This window comes from Coregonus lavaretus (assembly GCF_964263955.1).
Source record: "Coregonus lavaretus genome assembly, chromosome: 36".
In the NCBI taxonomy this organism is placed as follows: Eukaryota; Metazoa; Chordata; class Actinopteri; order Salmoniformes; family Salmonidae; genus Coregonus; species Coregonus lavaretus.
In genome coordinates this window covers 1,733,175-1,748,291 of record NC_140023.1, presented here as the reverse complement: position 1 = coordinate 1,748,291, position 15,117 = coordinate 1,733,175, and positions in this window count along the sequence as shown.

Genomic DNA, 15,117 nt, shown 5'->3' with positions numbered 1-15,117 from the left:
TTCATCCCCCTCCCTAATGCGCACCAAGTTGTAAGCGCTCCTGAGATCCAGTTTTGTGAAGAAACGCGCTCCGCGTAATGATTCCGTCATACTCGCAATCAGAGGAAGAGGATAACTGTATTTAACTGTGATCTGATTGAGATTACAGTAATCAATACACGGGAGCAACCCTCCATCCTTTTTCTTCACAAAAAAGAAACTCGAGGACACAGGGGAAGTGGAGGGCCGGATGTATCCCTGTCTCAGAGACTCGTCTATGTACAGTGGGGGAAAAAAGTATTTAGTCAGCCACCAATTGTGCATGTTCTCCCACTTAAAAAGATGAGAGAGGCCTGTAATTTTCATCATAGGTACACGTCAACTATGACAGACAAATTGAGGAAAAAAAATCCAGAAAATCACATTGTAGGATTTTTAATGAATTTATTTGCAAATTATGGTGGAAAATAAGTATTTGGTCACCTACAAACAAGCAAGATTTCTGGCTCTCACAGACCTGTAACTTCTTCTTTAAGAGGCTCCTCTGTCCTCCACTCGTTACCTGTATTAATGGCACCTGTTTGAACTTGTTATCAGTATAAAAGACACCTGTCCACAACCTCAAACAGTCACACTCCAAACTCCACTATGGCCAAGACCAACGAGCTGTCAAAGGACACCAGAAACAAAATTGTAGACCTGCACCAGGCTGGGAAGACTGAATCTGAAATAGGTAAGCAGCTTGGTTTGAAGAAATCAACTGTGGGAGCAATTATTAGGAAATGGAAGACATACAAGACCACTGATAATCTCCCTCGATCTGGGGCTCCACGCAAGATCTCACCCCGTGGGGTCAAAATGATCACAAGAACGGTGAGCAAAAATCCCAGAACCACACGGGGGGACCTAGTGAATGACCTGCAGAGAGCTGGGACCAAAGTAACAAAGCCTACCATCAGTAACACACTACGCCGCCAGGGACTCAAATCCTGCAGTGTCAGACGTGTCCCCCTGCTTAAGCCAGTACATGTCCAGGCCCGTCTGAAGTTTGCTAGAGTGCATTTGGATGATCCAGAAGAGGATTGGGAGAATGTCATATGGTCAGATGAAACCAAAATAGAACTTTTTGGTAAAAACTCAACTCGTCGTGTTTGGAGGACAAAGAATGCAGAGTTGCATCCAAAGAACACCATACCTACTGTGAAGCATGGGGGTGGAAACATCATGCTTTGGGGCTGTTTTTCTGCAAAGGGACCAGGACGACTGATCCGTGTAAAGGAAAGAATGAATGGGGCCATGTATCGTGAGATTTTGAGTGAAAACCTCCTTCCATCAGCAAGGGCATTGAAGATGAAACGTGGCTGGGTCTTTCAGCATGACAATGATCCCAAACACACCGCCCGGGCAACGAAGGAGTGGCTTCGTAAGAAGCATTTCAAGGTCCCAGAGTGGCCTAGCCAGTCTCCAGATCTCAACCCCATAGAAAATCTTTGGAGGGAGTTGAAAGTCCGTGTTGCCCAGCGACAGCCCCAAAACATCACTGCTCTAGAGGAGATCTGCATGGAGGAATGGGCCAAAATACAAGCAACAGTGTGTGAAAACCTTGTGAAGACTTACAGAAAACGTTTGACCTGTGTCATTGCCAACAAAGGGTATATAACAAAGTATTGAGAAACTTTTGTTATTGACCAAATACTTATTTTCCACCATCATTTGCAAATAAATTAATTTAAAATCCTACAATGTGATTTTCTGGATTTTTTTTTCTCCTTTTGTCTGTCATAGTTGACATGTACCTATGATGAAAATTACAGGCCTCTCTCATCTTTTTAAGTGGGAGAACTTGCACAATTGGTGGCTGACTAAATACTTTTTTTCCCCACTGTATGTCTCCATAGCCGCCGTCTCCTCTTGAGACAAGGGATACACATGGCTCCGCGGAAGTGCCGCACCTGCCAGGAGATGTATCGCACAATCTCCCCGTCTATGAGGTGACAATCGCGTCGCCCTAGTTTTGCTGAACACGAGTGCCAAATCCTCATACTCGGGGGGAATGTGCATTGCGGGCACTTGGTTCGGACTCTCCACCGTGGTCGCCCCTACGGAAACACCTAAACATCGCCCAACACACTGGTTAGACCACTCCTTGAGAGCCCTCTGTTGCCACGAAATGGTGGGATCTGGGCGATTAACCAAGGAAGTCCCAGTACCACGGGATACGCAGGAGAGTCGATCAGATACAACTGAATAATCTCTTCATGACCCCCCTGCGTCCTCATCTTAAGTGGCGCTGTGACCTCCCTAATCAACCCAGATCCCAACAGACGGCTATCTAGGGCATGGATAGGGAAGGGTGCATCAACGGGCAGGAGGGAAATCCCTAACCTCACACAAAAATTACGATCAATGAAATTCCCAGCTGCGCCTGAATTGACTAACGCCTTATGCTGGGACTGAGATGCAACCTGAGGAAATACCACAGGTATACAAAAGTGAACAACAGAGAGCTCTGGGTGAGGTGGGCGCCTACTCACCTGGAATGACTCCCCAGTGCGCGACCTGCTGCCTCGAACCCCTGGAGACCCTCCCCAGCACCTAGTCGCAGTGTGTCCTCTACGACCACAGTTGGTGCAGGGGACGGCCTCCCTCTGTATCTCCCTCCTCCTCTCTCTAGCGCCAGCACCCCGAACTCCATAGGGCTCGGCTCGGAGGTGCTGGGGGATGGAATGGACAGCCCCAACTCTGGACGTCCGCGGGTGGCCAGCAGGGTATCCAGACGGATTGACATGTCCACCAGCTGGTCGAAGGTGAGATTGGTGTCCCTGCAGGCCAACTCTCGTCGCACGTCCTCACGCAGGCTACACCGATAGTGGTCGATGAGGGCCCTCTCATTCCACCCTGCATCCGCCGCTAGAGTCCGGAAGTCCAGGGCAAACTCCTGTGCGCTCCTTGTCCCCTGTCGAAGGTGGAACAGACGCTCTCCTGCCGCTTTACCCTCAGGGGGATGATCGAAAACAGCCCTGAAGCGGCGGGAGAACTCCAACGCCTTGCCGGAGAGACAGGAGATGAGGGCGGAAACGCTCTCGTATCCCGAGGGCGCCGGGTGTATGGTTGCCAGGTAGAGCTCCACTTGAAGGAGGAACCCCTGACACCCGGCTGCGGTGCCATCATATGCCCTCGGGAGCGAGAGCCGAATGCCACTGGACTCCGGAGCTGGTATGGTGGGGCTGGCCGATGGTGGTGGTAAGGTAGGAGGAGGTGTGGGCAAACCTCCTCTCTCCCGTCGGCGCAGGGTGTCCATGACCTCCTGCATGGCGGATCCGAGTTGCTGGATCCTGGCGTCCTGGTAGCTGACCCGATCCTCCAGCGACTCAGTTCCCGCCGTTGCTCCTGCTGACTCCATAGTAAAAGGTGTGTTATTCTGTCACGGTATACTTGTGGATGTGGTGGTGAAGTCAGGCGCAGGACACAGCGGATAAGTCAAAACGACTTTACTTGACTCAAAGACACAATACAAAAATAAATGGCCTCGAACACACAGGAGGCGATAACCTACGCACGACGCGTAAAACACTAATGCACAAAATATACCAAAAAGACAAACGACAGGCGGACAATAACACACAACTACAAAACATAACACAGTGAAACTTATAGGTGACATAATCAGGACAGAATACGAAACAGGTGCACTAAACTAGACATGACCAAACAAACATCGAAACATCCAACGGTGGCAGCTAGTACTCCGGGGACGACGAACGCCGAAGCCTGCCCGAACAAGGAGGAGGAGCAGCCTCGGCGGTATTCGTGACATACAGTGCATTCGGAAAGTATTCAGACCCCTTGACTTTTTCCACATTTTGTTACATTACAGCCTTATTCTAAAATTGATTAAATAGTTATTTTTCCTCATCAATCTACACACAATACCCCATAATGACAAAGCAAAAACAGGTTTAGACATTTTTGTTAATTTATTAAAAACAAAACACTGAAATATCACATTTACATAAGTATTCAGACCCTTTACTCAATACTTTGTTGAAGCACCTTTGGCAGCGATTACAGCCTCGAGTCGTCTTGGGTATGACGGTACAAGCCTGGCACACCTGTATTTGGGGAGTTTCTCCCATTCTCTGCAGATCCTCTCCAGCTCTGTCAGGTTCGATGGGGAGCGTTGCTGCACAGCTATTTTCAGGTCTCTCCAGAGATGTTCGATCAGGTTCAAGTCCGGGCTCTGGCTGGGCCACTCAAGGACATTCAGAGACTTGTCCCGAAGCCACTCCTGCATTGTCTTGGCTGTGTGCTTAGGGTCGTTGTCCTGTAGGAAGGTGAACCTTCGCCCCAGTCTGAGGACCTGAGCGCTCTGGAGCAGGTTTTCATCAAGGATCGCTCTGTACTTTTCTCCGTTCATCTTTCCCTCGATCCTGCCTAGTCTCCAGGTACCTGCCGCTGCAAAACATCCCCACAGCATGATGCTGCCACCACCATGCTTCACCGTAGGGATGGTGCCAGGTTTCCTCCAGATGTGACGCTTGGCATTCAGGCCAAAGAGTTCAATCTTGGTCTCAACAGACCAGAGAATCTTGTTTCTCATGGTCTGAGAGTCTTTAGGTGCCTTTTGGCAAACTCCAAGCGGGCTGTCATGTGCCTTTTACTGAGGAGACATTTATAAAGAACTGGCCATTGTGTTGTGTGCCTTTCTGCAGATCCACAAAGAGAAGCTGAATACACTCTGTAGCAAGTCAATAATAGTTTTTTAACAAGTATGTACTGCCTTTCTTCATCACAATTGTTGATTGAATTCGCATTTAAAAGTAGCAACATTAAATTAGGCTTAGTATGATATGCATACTGCAGAAATGTTTTGGTACCCTTCCCCAGATCTGTGCCTCGACACAATCCTGTCTCTGAGCTCTACGGACAATTCCTTCGACCTCATGGCTTGGTTTTTGCTCTGACATGCATTGTCAACTGTGGGGCCTTATATAGACAGGTGTGTGCCTTTCCAAATCATGTCCAATCAATTGAATTTACCACAGGTGGACTCCAATCAAGTTGTAGAAACATCTCAAGGATGATCAATTGAAACAGAATGCACCTGAGCTGAATTTCGAGTCTCATAGCAAAGGGTCTGAATACATCTGTAAATATGGTATTTCTGTTGAGAATTTTTCATACATTTGCAAAAATATCTAAAAACCTGTTTTCGCTTTATCAGTATGTGGTATTGTGTGTAGATTATTTAATCAATTTTAGAATAAGGCTGTAACGTAACAAAATGTGGAAAAAGTCAAGGGGTCTGAATACTTTCTGAAGGCACTGTATATATCACTCTGCATGAGGCGTGTCTCTTATCCTGAGTTTGAACTCGGCTTCTATGTGGCTGCTTAGCTGGGATGACTCACAGAGCAGGTGAGACATTGATGGCATTGTTAGCTGAGTCGTGTTTGAAAGGGCTATTGTAAAATATGTGGACACAGTTATGGAGTTATGGTGACACAGGAACTCACAATCATGTGAAACTAGACTAAGCGCTCTTGCTAGCACACACTTATACGTGTGTGCATGCATATGGTGCACATACACACACAATCCAGCTAGCACATTTGGTTCCTTGGAGGTTGTGGGAACGTATGTTTTTGGTTTCACATTGGTTGTGGGAATGAAGCCCATACGTTTCCTGACCAGTAAAACTGAACGTTTTTAAACGTTCTGAGAACAGAAGTGACAATTTTGCATGTTCTGGGAACGTTTATTTTCAGGTTGCAGGGAGGTTCTGAGAACGTTTTACTCTGGTTCCTTGAAAGTTTTCCTAGGAGGTTTTATAGGTTATAAATTATAGGTTATTTGGAGGTTTTTCAATAACTTCCTTCAAACGTTCACTGAATGTTTCAATAAGACTTTTAATAACACTGCTTGCTTATTTTGGGTTAACTTTTTTGAACTCCAAGCACAGATGGGACACATGGAAATTAATTTCCTTAGGCATTAGTCATGTATTTGTTATTGTAACATCAGTGAGATTCAACCTATACTCTTCTGTTCTCTATCCATGGAATTAGTCCACTGCACCAGGATGGAGCTGACATTACATGTTTTTTTATGCATACAAAGCAGACCCCATTTCAAAGGAAATAAGCACTCATTAAGATCAGGTGTGGCCAATTAGTGGGCGCGGCCAACACACCTGAACACACTTAACAAGATAGAGAATAGAAAGAGTTTTGTTGATGCTGAGAATGGAATGTATATTTTTAAATAACATTCTTAGAATGTTTTCTGAACGTTACTAAAGTTGTCTTGTGTTTTTTATGTAATGTTTTCTTCATGTTCTGAGAGCGGAATGTATGTTTTTAGATAACATTTTAAAAACATTCTCTGAACATAACAAAAGTTTTCTTGTGGTTTTTATGTTTATTTTCTTAACGTTCTCTGAACAATTTCAGAACATTACTTTAAAAAGAACCATGAGGAAATGTTATGCTGAAGTACTGAAATTCCCACAGAAGAGCATTGTTTCTTAATGTTCTTGGAACAATTTGAATACATGATTTTAAATAGAACCCTGAGGAAACCTGTAGGAAACGTTATGCTGAAGTACTGAAATTCCCACAGAACAACGTTGTTTCTTAACATTCTCTGAACTATTTGAGAACATTCCCAATGTCAACCCAGTTGGTGAAAGTTCCTACAATATTACCAAAATTAAAATTAAATGAAACCGTTTGGCATTTTAGGAAATGTTCTGTTAAAGTAAGTTCCTTAAATATGCTGACAATGTTCCAAAGCCACGCAACTATCCTGCACCATTCTCAGAAAGTAGTGGGAACGTTGTATGCAAAATAACTAAAGGACAATCACGCTCTCATCAAGCTCTAAGAAACATGGTTCTTAGAACATTATGTGCTAGCTGGGACTGGTCTGTTTCCATCTTTATGTTTAGTGCTGCATTCCTCGGTGCAGGATTTATGAAAACGCCAGCGACAACATGTCCTGCTCTGCCTTTAAGACCCACAGAACTGGCGCTGCGCTGAGGCAATGCAGGTATTACAGTTTTTCTCGATTGCTAAGACACATTTCTTGAAAGCTGCTCTCCTTTTCTCTTAACTGTGAACACAAAACCCAATTTTCAAGCTACATTCACAAAACCTCAGACTCTTCTTGCAAAACCAAACTTTCACCTCAAAACAGTTCAATCTGTGCTCAAAACTGAACTATGTTGTCAAATCGTGCCCCGAGTCAATCAAAATAAAAAACACTACTGAACAGTCACTAAACACTACGTAGAAAAATAGAAAACACAATGCTCAGGACATGAAGCTGGAGAAATACATGTTTATTGTTCACTGTAGGCTAAATGCATGTTGCAAAACAAAAAGAAACTGTGCATTTAGCACTTGTACAAAAAGACAAAACAGAAATCTTGTGCATTTACATGTAGCACTTGTAAAAACAAACAGAAATCTTATGCGTTTGCCACTTGTGTACAGTAAGCCCATGTAAAAATAAAGTACAAAAATATACAAATAAGTGCATTACTCAGCCACAGCATCATGTCTCCGTACTGGGTCAGGCCACAGGACTTCATCCCCATCACAGGCCACATTTTGTCTGGCCAGGCAACGGGGGAAAAAACCCCTGGCATGCCGTATCCAGGCTTGGCATGCCTCCACACCTATGTCACCACAGGCAAGTCCCATGGCTTGCAGGAGATTTACCCTGGTGTAAGGTTGGCGTTCATATACCTTCCACCGCCATGAGGAGAATAATTCCTCAATGGGGTTTAGGAAAGGGGAGTAAGGTGGAAGGCAAAGATTGATAAAACCTTGGTTCATATTGTACCACTCTCTAACCTGGAGGGCTCTGTGAAAACTCACATTGTCCCAAACAACAACATAGATCGGATGCTCATCCTGCTGCCCTAACAAAGCATCTCACATGTGATTGAGGAAAATGAGGAGCTGGTGAGTGTTGTAGGGCCCCAGGTTGGCATGATGGTGGACAACCCCATGATTGCTGATGGCAGCACATAATGTGACATTGCCACCACGCTGCCCAGGAACACCAACAATGGCCCGATGGCCAATCACATTACGGCCTCTCCTTCTCCTTTTGGTGAGATTAAACCCAGCTTCATCCATGTAGATGTATTGATGGGGTCTTTCCATTCCATCCAGTTGAAAAACCCTCTGTAGAAATAGATATAGTTTTGTAAGTGATACGGAAAAAGTGATTTAGGCCACTACAGTAAATCACTACTTAGAGTAATCAACATTGAATGTGTCTGGATATATGCCAACCTGTACATACTGGAATCTTTGCTCTTTGACTCTGTCTGAGTTGCGATCAAAGGGCACTCTGTATAGCTGTTTCATGCGCAGTCTGTTGCGCTTGAGGACACGATCAACAGTAGAGAGGCTGACACTGTTGATACCCTCAAAATTTAAATGGTCCTCAATGATCTTCTGCTGAATTTCGCTCAGTTTAATGGCATTGTTCTCACGGACCATATCAACAATTAGGGTCTCTTGGTGTGGGGGGAACATACCTGTCCTCCCACCCCCATGTGGCAGTCTTTCAATTCTACAAAAAGAGAACATGGAGTTACAAAAAATATACATGGAATACTAGGCCTACAAACAGTTAGACCAACCCTCCATTACAATACTACAGTACATTGGTACAGTGATGTACTGAAACATATATTTACTTACAGTATACTGTGGTACAGTATATAGTATGTCATACAGTAATTGCTGTCAACATTTACATACTGTACTATAATGTCAAAAAAAGGTAATTACCTGTTCTCTTCTCTAAATCTTCGGATTATGGTGGACACAGTGAATCTACTGATGTTTGGTTGTACCCTTTGTCCAGCCTCCCTCATGCTCATACCATGGACAAGAACATGGTCAATCACAGTAGCTCTGATTTCATCAGATATTACTGTTCTTTGTCTTCGCTGACCACCTCGACCACCTTGACCTCCTCTCACACGAACTCTTCCTCTCAGATTTCTATCCATTGTAGGGCCTCACAAACCAGTGCTCTCTGAACTGGCTTACTGTATATGTTCCTTCACATCATTAGCCACAAGTGTGATCAATTTTGAGTTGTTGTGTTCAAGTGGTGACACCTGTGCTCTAATTGTGTTTGACTTTTGTCACCTGTGCTCACCATTATGCAGCACGGGTGCATCACAATGAAAATGTGTTGGCAAGTTATGTCTAGACAGGTGAAAAGTGCTTATGGTTTTGCCAAAAGAGTGATTGATTCAATCAGTGGGTTCAGGCAACTGAGCATTTGGTTCAGACAATAGGGTTTAGTGTTTTAGCAATTGAGAAAAACTGTAATAGTTTGCATGGGAGAACGTAAATTATTGCTATTTTACCGAAAATGTCATTCAATCCCCACGCACTTGTCAAGCTTTTCCTCTCAAACAGCTCTGGGTAGTGGAACGGCTATAAATCAATTAATGTGTTCTTTCTACCCCCACAAAACATTCCGCCTATTGAATGTGTAGGCCTTCAATCTCAACGGTCACAAAATCAATTTATGAATCAAAAATCTGGTCCATACTATCAACTCTTTTACAACTGTTCTCATTATCAAAGTCTGGTGTCCTCTATGTCTGTCTGTGAACTTGACTATGTTGTTTTCACGCCTCTCGGGGGCCGAGAGGCGTTGGTTAGCTGTCAGGTCCTGTTGTCCCATCTGTCACAACACGTCAGAGAGATGGGGAGAGAAAGCGAGAGAGAGAGTGAGAGAGAGAGAGAGAGAGAGAGAGAGAGAGAGAGAGAGAGAGAGAGAGAGAGAGAGAGAGAGAGAGAGAGAGAGAGAGAGAGAGAGAGAGAGAAAGAGAGAGAGAGAGAGAGAGAGAGGGGGGGGGACAGAAAGAGAGAGAAAGAGAGAGAAAGAGAGCGATCCATGGCCTATTTTGATCAGAGATGACCTGAGGGCTATGCCAGGATGGAAACGAGGTGTGATGGGCAGACAGACAGATAGACAGACAGACAGACAGACAGACATTGTGTGAATGTGAAACTGACGTATGCTTAGGGTTTAAGGCACAATTCACACCTCAGGACTGTGCTGATTATATCGACAAGCTGACCTGAAGCACAGAGCAGCGGGCATCAACTGATCTAACTCCCTCATGCACAGATTTACACAGATCCTAACCCAGGGTTCTTCAATTCCGGTCCTGGAGGGCCGAAACACCTCTGTTTTTCATCCTCTCCTTCTAATCAGGTGCTAATTCAGACCTGGATCACCAGGTGAGTGCAATTAACTACCAGGTAGAAATAAAAAACAGAAGTGTTTCGGCCCTCCAGGACCGGAATTGAAGAACCCTGTCCTAACCCCACGTTCAAAATTACAGTTTGTTTAGAGATTGATCTATTTCTTGCTTAGCTATCACTTGCTGAATCACTTCCTTTTTTTGGGTCAGACATATTTATCTTAGCGATTTGTCTATAAAACACATTCAGTGAGTGAAGAGTGGTAATGCCTGCATATATTACTGAAAACACAAGAGGTATCTATCTGTATAATCAGAACCAGCCAGGCTAAACCAGCCAATGCCAGATCTAGTCTGGACTAGTCTGGTCTGGTCTAGTCTGGTCTGGTCTAGTCTGGTCTGGTCTAGTCTGGTCTGGTCTGGTCTAGTCTGGTCTAGTCTGGTCTAGTCTGGTCTAGTCTGGTCTGGTCTGGTCTAGTCTAGTCTGGTCTAGTCTGGTCTTGTCTGGTTTGTCTAGTCTGGTCTAGTCTAGTCTGGTCTAGTCTAGTCTGGTCTAGTCTAGTCTGGTCTGGTCTGGTCTGGTCTAGTCTAGTCTGGTCTGGTCAGGTCTAGTCTAGTCTGGTCTGGTCTAGTGTGGTCTGGTCTAGTCTGGTCTGGTCTAGTCTGGTCTAGTCTAGTCTGGTCTGGTCTAGTGTGGTCTGGTCTAGTCTGGTCTGGTCTGGTCTGGTCTGGTCTGGTCTGTCTGGTCTGTCTAGTCTGGTCTAGTCTGGTCTGGTCTAGTCTGGTCTAGTCTGGTCTAGTCTGGACTAGTCTGGTCTGGTCTGGTCTAGTTTGGTCTGGTCTAGTCTGGTCTGGTCTAGTCTAGTCTGGTCTGGTCTGGTCTGGTCTAGTCTGGTCTGGTCTGGTGTGGTCTAGTCTGGTCTGGTCTGGTCTGGTCTTGTCTGTCTAGTCTGGTCTGTCTAGTCTGGTCTGTCTAGTCTGGTCTAGTCTAGTCTGGTCTAGTCTGGTCTGGTCTGGTCTAGTCTGGTCTGGTCTGTGGTGAGTTTCAGCCTGCTAACACAGATGGCACCCTGGGAGATTGTTTACCCAAATCTGATTTTAATGATGAATGAACCCAAACACATCGTTGTCCTCTGATCCCTGGTTATAGTGCTGCAGGCCTCGCCAGCCAAGCAGTCATATAGGACGGCCCTGGATTCCCCCGTTGGCCTGCAAACATCTGCTGGGCCTTTTAAACAGCTAATTGATCAGACTGAAGAGATGGAGGGAGAGAGGGAGAGAGAGAGAGAGAGAGAGAGAGAGAGAGAGAGAGAGAGAGAGAGAGAGAGAGAGGTGCAGGTGTTCCTAACCAGAGCCAGAACACAACAAACCCAGAGCTGGATTCAACGGTCCAAGTCCACCATGCAGCACACACACCCACACACCCACACACCCACATGCACACACACAGCATAGCCAATGAGTCTGGGCCCCTCACAGATAATAAAGTAAGGATTACGTTTGCTTAAGGTACAGGTGGGGGTACTTGGCTCTGAGCTCAGCAGAGACCCACACCAGCCCTGTTCAGGGAGAGATGTAATCGGATGCAGATGGGAGAAGGTAAATCAAAGAAGTTGGCTAATATCTAGGCGGAATACCTAATGGGAACGGTACAGAAAAGGAAATTAAAAATTATTTGAAGCAGATGGACTGTTCTTTGAGTTTCTCAGGGCAATGTATTAGCGTCAGTGAAAAATAAATGTGTCTGTTTATTTTGCGCTGCCATGAAATCTAGGGGCTGCTGAGTAGTTCTGGTGTTAGTTTAGGACTGCCAGGCCATTAGTCATAATTTGAACCTTATTTGTTATCGATTTGTGATTTAGCGTGATTTATTGGTTCCTGTCAGCTTTGATTCCCCAGTCCACACGTTTTATTTCAACACCATGGCGTCGAGTTTATGAAAAATTCAAACAACAAAGTTTGAGGAGAGAAAGGTAAATAGAGTTTAATTTGCATCGTTACGTGACAGCTTTGGCTCGATTCATGTTGCATTTCAACTGTAATTAATTTGCTCCTGTTCTTTCCTGTTTTTGCCAACAACAGTAAAATAAAATGTTGTTGAATACAGTTGATATTATTCAAGAAACACCTTCCTTATTACGGGACAATAAAACAATTATCTGACATGAAATACTGTTACAAATGTTGAAGCATAGTCAAGTAGGTTGAGAATATGAACTAAGGAATACAAAATGTTGTGTATTAGTGGTGAAACCCCCAAGAGGTATTGTTCTAATGTTGTTCAGATGTCATTTTGTTCCTCTGCTTTAAAACCATTAAAACCACAGTTATGATCATTAAAGGTTACTGGCTCTGAGGTGCTGTGGGCATAATAAGGTTAGGTTTGTATATTCATTTTACAGTAACATACGGATCAGATTACACAGAAAGATCTTATGATTATAAACTTTATCACATCGGACACTTAGCTAAACTTATTTTAGCAAAGAGTATCACACATTATTTTTTTTTGAAAAATACAACACAACTCAACTAATGTAGCCTGGTGCTGCATGGGGTTCATCTCAATAGTCTTACATGGCTTCCTCTCCTTATCTACTCTCCTCATCTCCTTTCCTTGATCTACTCTCCTCGTCTCCTTTCCTTGATCTGCACTGATCTGAAAAAATTATATAATAATATGCCATTTAGCAGACATGTGTGCATACATTTTTACGTATGGGTAGTCTCAGGGATCGAACCCACTACCCTGGCGTTACAAGCGCCATGCTCTACCAATTGAGCTACAGAGGAACACAGGGGAAATAAAAACAGTACGGTGGATACCTACTATACTCAGAAAGGATTGGCTATATGAAAGCTATACTACATTCTAAAGGGCCTCTGAAAGTTTGCTTTCACCCATCCAGTTCTGTCAGATCAGTGAAGACCTACAGTGCCTTGCAAAAGTATTCATCCCCCTTGGCGTTTTTCCTATTTTGTTGCATTACAACCTGTAATTTTAATGGATTTTTATTTGGATTCCATGTAATGGACATACACAACATAGTCCAAATTGGTGAAGTGAAATGAAAAAAATAACTTATTTCAAAAAATTCTAAAACATAAATAACGGAAAAGTGGTGCGTGCATATGAATTCACCCCATTTGCTATGAAGCCCCTAAATACGATCTGGTGCAACCAATTACCTTCAGAAGTCACATAATTAGTTAAATAAAGTCCTGTGTGCAATTTAAGTGGCACATGATCTGTCACATGATCTCAGTATATATACACCTGTTCTGAAAGGCCCCAGAGTCTGCAACACCACCAAGCAAGCGGCAACATGAAGACCAAGGTCAGGGACAAAGTTGTGGAGAAGTATAGATAAGGGTTGGGTTATAAAAAAATATCTGAAACTTTGAACATCCCACGGAGCACCATTAAATCCATTATTTAAAAAAATGGAAAGAATATGGCACCACAACAAACCTGCCAAGAGAGGGCCGCCCACCAAAACTCACAGACCAGGCAAGGAGGGCATTAATCAGAGAGGCAACAAAGAGACCAAAGATAACCCTGAAGGAGCTGCAAAGCTCCACAGCGGAGATTGGAGTATCTGTCCATAGGACCACTTTAAGCCGTACACTCCACAGAGCTGGGTTTTACGGAAGAGTGGCCAGAAAAAAGTAATTGCTTAAAGAAAAAAATAAGCAAATGTTTGGTGTTCGCCAAAAGCCATGGGCGACTGGGAGACTCCCCAAACATATGGAAGAAGGTAATCTGGTCAGATGAGACAAAAATTGAGCTTTTTGGCCATCAAGAAAAACGCTATGTCTGGCGCAAACCCAACACCTCTCATCACCCCGAGAACACCATCCCCACAGTGAAGCATGGTGGTGGCAGCATCATGCTGTGGGGATGTTTTTCATCGGCAGAGACTGGGAAACTGGTCAGAATTGAAGGAATGATGGATGGCGCTAAATACAGGGAAGTTCTTGAGGGAAACCTGTTTCAGTCTTCCAGATATTTGAGACTGGGACGGGGGTTCATCTTCCAGCAGGACAATGACCCTAAGCATGCTGCTAAAGCAACACTCTAGTGGTTTAACATTTAAATGTCTTGGAATGGCCTAGTCAAAGCCCAGACCTCAATCCAATTGAGAATCTGTGGTATGACTTAAAGATTACTGTACACCAGCGGAACCTATCCAACTTGAAGGAGCTGGAGCAGTTTTGCCTTGAAGAATGGGCAAAAATCCCAGTGGCTAGATATGCCAAACTTATAGAGACATACCCCAAGAGACTTGCAGCTGTAATTGCTGCAAAAGGTGGCTCTACAAAGTATTTACTTTAGGGGGGTGAATAGTTATGCACGCTCAAGTTTTTTGTCTTATTTCTTGTTTGTTTCACCCAAAGAAATGTTGCATCTTCAAAGTGGTAGGCATGTTGTGTAAATCAAATGATACAAACCCCCCCAAAATCCATTTTAATTCCAGGTTGTAAGGCAACAAAATAGGAAAAATGCCAAGGGGGGTGAATTCTTTCACAAGCCACTGTAACCGTTGAGACACAGCTCCAATGGAAACACAGCAGTTGGTGTATGGTGCTGTGGAATGTTAGTCAGTTAAATGGAGAATGACCAGGGAAATGGGCTCTGGTTAGGACTCTGTAGAGCTTGTTCTGAGTGCTCCTCCACTGGTAGAACTCCATAATGCTTCCTAAAGCCTCAGATGACCACCACAAATCTGTGTGTGTGTGTGTGTGTGTGTGTGTGTGTGTGTGTGTGTGTGTGTGTGTGTGTGTGTGTGTGTGTGTGTGTGTGTGTGTGTGTGTGTGTGTGCGTGCGTGCATGCTTGTGAGATGTGTCACCAAGGTTCTCACCCCCGGAGAACATCCTCTGTCTGTCT